This window comes from Cololabis saira, chromosome 3 (genome assembly GCF_033807715.1).
Source record: "Cololabis saira isolate AMF1-May2022 chromosome 3, fColSai1.1, whole genome shotgun sequence".
In the NCBI taxonomy this organism is placed as follows: Eukaryota; Metazoa; Chordata; class Actinopteri; order Beloniformes; family Belonidae; genus Cololabis; species Cololabis saira.
This window is the reverse complement of record NC_084589.1, coordinates 31,483,220-31,489,219: the sequence shown is the minus strand read 5'-3', so window position 1 is coordinate 31,489,219 and position 6,000 is coordinate 31,483,220.

Here is a 6,000-nt window from a genome sequence, read left to right as displayed (position 1 = left end):
GGAGCTGCTATAAGAAATGAAAGCAGGCGCCAAATGACAAGCACAGCAACAAAAAAAAAAAAAAGAAAAAGCAAAAAAAAGGAGCTGCTTTTACAGCTACAAACCACAAAGTGAATGAGGAAGTCGCAGGAGGTGTCTGCACAACTTTTGCATTTACAGCCAGAGGTTATGTAGCCGAACAGAGGCTTTCTTTCACAGGGAAAATGTTAAGGAAGTGAATGTTTTATTTTTAGATGACTGCAGCATAAAGTTAGCTATCAATATAATTTGGAACAAGGAAGTAATTCATTAAGCTTTTTGAGGAAATGTATTGAATTGGGAATGTGTGAAAGAGCTGCTTGGACAGTAAATAAGGTCCTGTATGCATGTCCACCTTCCTGAGTCAATAAATCACAGTAGGTCCACAGTTGTGAGAGAAATAAAATCAATTCTTGTTACTGCATGGAAACAGCTCTGTCAGTTAATCTGGACAAACCCAAGTTTTAGGTTAATGTAGCAACTCTGTGACCAGATAATATACCTGGTTCAAAATTGAAATCCCCCCAGGCTGATAGGAAACACAGAAGATGACTAATGCTACTAACTTCATCAGACAGATATGTTTTATTCAGACGAGCATATTGTTCTGGATCACTTTATACATTTTCACCTAAATCCCATACCGATAATCTATCAACACACTCACTTCCTGCTGCCACAAGATGCGACTATCTATGCATGAAGTCAGTTATCACATGGAACACACACACACACGCACACAGACTATAGTCTGCCAGTGGTGTTTGGTTCCCATAAATGTTAAAAGATCAAAACCTCATTTTTGTTCCCCTCTAGCAGCATTTTCTACTTTGATTCAATAATTTGAGGTTCAGAGTCCCCCTAGCGGTCATTCTGTGAACATACAGGAGTCCTTTGCCCCAAAAAATTTGACATACCCCTACCGGGGGTAGAACAAAACCTAACAATGTTTTTCCTCATCTCTAAGGTCTTCCATATATGAAATGGATTCTTAGGTTAAAATATTTTACTGCAAACATTGTTAAATTGATACATATTGTTATACACCCCAAACCTAAAAGAGAACCAAAATACAGCCTGGCCGTATGGGAGTTAAGATATATAAACTCATGTAGATTAATAACAGAAGCTCTGACAGCTTTGAAACTTGACATAATTGTGGTCAGGAAGTTGCTGTACCTATTAGAAAAACCTGGATGTGAATATCTTGATGTGTGTTACATGTAGAGACCTTTGAACACGGACATGCACAAAAAGAATATCTATGCAGAATGTTCTCATTTACATTATAGTTGACTGGCCAGGAATTGTCATAGAAACACATATCATGATTTGTTGGAAAGATGGGGTTGTGCTGAATCCAGTGATACCAAATATGTAAAGATACCATGCATAGGCAGTGTGGTACATCAATCAATGTATGAGGTGTCCCAAATTAAAGAAAGTGAAAGATTGACATAATCAAGCATCCACAGCTGACCAATTCAATATTGCTGCAAACTAAGCAGGTAACTTGCGGATATATATGATGCATTAAATTAATTATAGACTCATATGACACCTTTTATCCATACTTGAGATAACACTTTAATTGTGGGCATATATGATGGCTTGTTGGAATATGTGGTTATGCTGAATCCAGCAATACCAAATATGTAAATAGCATGCATAATCATCAGTCACTAAATATAAAACTGTCCCAAATAAAGGAATGTTGCTATGCAATGCAACATATTCTGTACTGTACTGTTCTGTACTGTACTGTACTGTACTGTACTGTGTGACATCACCGGGGGATGGGTCTAGCTAAGGCTTACGGCTCAGCAATAACACACACAGGAGACAAGGTGACAGGATTGCAGTTTGGCCTTGATGATCATTTTTATAAAATATTTTTGTTCGTCTGTTTATAGTGTTTTTCTTTGTTTCTTTTACCTTTTTTCCCCTTTCTTTGCTTTTTCTATTGATTGATTTGTTTTTGTGATTTTGTATTGAGGGGGAGGATTTTTTATAAGCCCTTCGGGCTTCTTTTCCTCTCCTGCACATTTGTCCTTGTATTGTTAATATAATTACTGTTTTATCATTGTGCATATGAATACAAATTAAAAAAAATAAAATAAATAAAACTATAACTAAACTTCACACAGTACAAATAAAATGACCGTCTCAAATTAAACAAATGTTCATCAAACAAAACACTCTGAGGAGGAATGAGCCCTCTCCTCACGCTGAACTCCCCAGCTCTTTGGCTGGTGTTTTTCATGGGCTGCTTTTGGTAACCATCACTGTCACTCATCCACATTATCATCAGTGACAAAGTGTGTCATATTTGGGCAGTCTTGGAAAGAGCAAGAGCGAAACTCAGTACAAGTCAAGCCCACTGAAAGACACTGGCATTTGCTGGTATTATTGCAGTTTCCATCTTTACAGTACAGGTGGGTGATGTCTCGAACCTCTTTAGGTGCTGGTGCATTCTGGCACATGATGGGTTCAAGGGGCCCATCTTGTCTGAGCCTCCATCCTCTACCAACTGGGTTCCAGAGATGAGGCTTGGCCAGGTGGCTGTTACGCCACACTGCTGTTTGATATAAGGCTCTTAATACGTGTTGCTGGCAAGCATCTTCTGTTGGGGGTAGATTTGCTGCTGAAGAATCTGTGGTAGATACCAGTATGTACCTCAGCTCATCTAGGTTGGTGCAAGGACGGCCATTCTCCTTTTTCTTTTGGTCATACAGGAGGAGGGCATTCTTTCTTGCCACAGGCAAAGCTTCCTCTAAGCTTCCAGACAGTCCAAACTTGGCCATTTCCTTTAATTCAGTTAGATGGGTCTTCAGTCTTGTGAAGGCAGTGGTCTTCCCAATTCTGTACAAGCTGCTTGTGGTATCACAACCTGTGAGGGCGTGGCAGGCTGGTAAACACTCACAAAGAGCTGCTCCAAGACTCTGAGCGATTGAGCAAACTGGGACAAATCTTTTCTTTAGACCATGTCCAGAGTACATGAACACTTCTGAGGATCCAAACGTTCCTTTGCTTGAATAGTACACAAGCAAAACAGGTACATCTGTATCATCACATTTGACAATGAGACGAGAGTGTGACTTTGCACGTATTGCATGTACCACCAGTCTTGTGTCAGCCTCCTCCTGGTCACTGTAAAGATCTGTCAAGCAGTCAACACCTGATTTGCTAACCCTCTTGACCTCCTCACCATTTTCAAAGCCACCTACCAATATGACTATGTTCTTTGAAAAGATTCTCTGTGGCCCAGTACTAGTGATGTAATTGCTGAAAAATCTACATAGAGCAGCCTTCCACTGATCCTCAGGTATTTCTTGTAGTTTGGAACACTTGCTTGTCCTGTAATAATATGTGTTCGCCTGCTGGTTTGGATGTTGCCTCTTCTTTGCCTTTCAAGGTCTTTGACTGAGTGATGATGGTCATACCTGTCAAACACTAAAACAACACAGCTGATTCCTTCCTTTCACATTAACATTGTGATCTTATTCCAGATACACTCACCCAGGTCATTGAATGTCTGAAAGCCTGAATCATGGAGACTCTGCAGAAGAGCCATACCATCGATGAGATATCCTGAAGGTTCTTTAACACTGGGCAGTTGTTGCGTCTCTTCAACGACTGACTCCAGTTTCTTAGCAAGGTCAGCTTTTGTTGTCTTCCTCATGCCATCCTTCATCCATCTTCATAAAACAAAGAGGGTGGGACAGCAGTGAGTTCATGAGACATCACAGTCTCCATGGACACCTCTCTTTGTTTGGAGACAGCGAGTAACCTTCGAAAGAGCACATCTGAGTCCATGTGAATCCGTCTCGATACACTAACTCCTGCTGATGTTTTCATATCCTTGAAGGTTGCACACTGGTGTCTTTTCTCTGGATCCCAGAAGCTCTTTGTTCTTTTCGATTTTGTCAGACATTCAATAAAGTTGACATTCTGCTTTGCACCATCTTGGAGGAAGTTTGAGAGCTCTTTTGTAACTTTCTCAGATGCAACCTGACCACTAACAATGTTGATCAGTTTCTCAGGAACGCTATCAAGGTCAAAGAGATTCTGCTTCTGCTCCACAGCTTCCATTATCTTCTGTATGTCTCTCTCATCTCTGTCTATTCTGGATGCTCCATGCTCCTTGTGTGCTTTTGGGCTCTTTGCATCAGTGTCACAAAGCTCTTTCATGGCATCTACATATGCTGTGGTCACATGTCTTGTTATCAGCCTTCTTGCGAAAGCTCCCTTTCGTAATGTGAAGCCAACAACTCCACCCTGACACTTATGACTCCTCTGCTGGTTTGCAAAAAAGACATAATTATTTTCCATTATGCAGTATTGACTTGACCAAAAATAAATTCAAGTGGATGTAAATATTTTAATAAAGGTGTTCTATTTCAATGTAACCTAATTCTACTGGATATTTGTTTCCATAATGAAATATAAAATGTTTTAATGTATCATAAATAAAAAGTATTGCTTACCTCAGGTGACCTATGTTGCATTGAATTGGTCAGCATTCTTACCATTGATTATGGGCTTGGGACTGGACACTGAATATGTCAATTGTTTCGGAATTCTTTCATTTTGGACACCTCATACATTGATTGATGTACCACACTGCCTATGCAAGGTATCTTTACATATTTGGTATCACTGGATTCAGCACAACCCCATCTTTCCAACAAGCCATGATATGTGTTTCTATGACAATTCCTTATGAGGTGCCGTGAGGGACATAATTCTGAATTAGTGTTCATAAACACATATGAAATCCAAAACCTTTTATACACACAGGTGAAATGCTCTTACACATACAACTGGAAATGTTCATAAACACATATGAAATCCAAAACTTTTTATACACACAGGTGAAATGCTCTTACACATACAACTGGAAATGTTCATAAACACATATGAAATTCTCACACTCACTTGTGAAATCTCTCAGACACACAGGTGAAATGCTCTTATACATACAACTGGAAATGTTCATAAACACAACTGAAAATCTTCTCACAAACACAACTGAAAATCTTCTCACACACAGTGGTGAAATCTTCTTACAGACACAACTGAAAATTTCAGTAGAAACGGAAGTCATTTCAGTAGAAACGGAAGTCATTTCAGTAGAAACGGACGTCATTTCAGTAGAAACGGAAGTGAGTTGTTTAGCACGATTTTTTTTTTTTCTGGCAGTTATTTTGACTTATTGATATAGCAATATCTTCTCAGCAGCATACAACAACTCTGACTGAAGAAAGAACTTTACTCAATAATATTAGCTTCAGCAGAGACTGCTGGATGAGCCTCACGTCACTTTTCCCATCACAGTGTTCTGTTTGATGCTACCCGTCGAGAAATGCTACTTTGTGGTTCTGCGCCATGATTGATTTACATGAGCAACATTAAGTCTAATAAAGTTCCTAAATGTCGGTTTCCATTATTTTTATATTAATTGCCCAGCCATAGTGCTTTTATTGTATTATTAATTTAAATGAATGTATATCTTTAATTTGTTTGTGCGAGTGCGAGTCCTGCAGTAGGTGGGCACATTTTGAATGTATCCACTATGACAAAGTCCCACATTATAAGTGCCAGAAAAGTGGCTAACTACTCTGTTTGGCATTTTGTTGTTGTTTGTGTTCGTTAACTTTTATTTATTATTGTTATTGTTATTATGTTATTAAATGTAATTTTCTGAACTTAGCACTCTTCTTTTGAAACGACAAATTGAGACAATTTGTTTGTTTGTGTTCCTTTACTTTTATTTCTTATTATTTTATACTTATTATCAATCCAAAAATAGTGATCACAAAATTGATAAATTGGGGGGTGTAAGTATGCTGACATTCATCCTGCAGTGGCAGTGAGGTGATTAGTATCTTACCTGAATGCATTAAGTGACGGGAGCATTATTTGATAGGATGTTACTGGACTATCAAATTATGCTACCATTAAATAGATTTAACATGGATG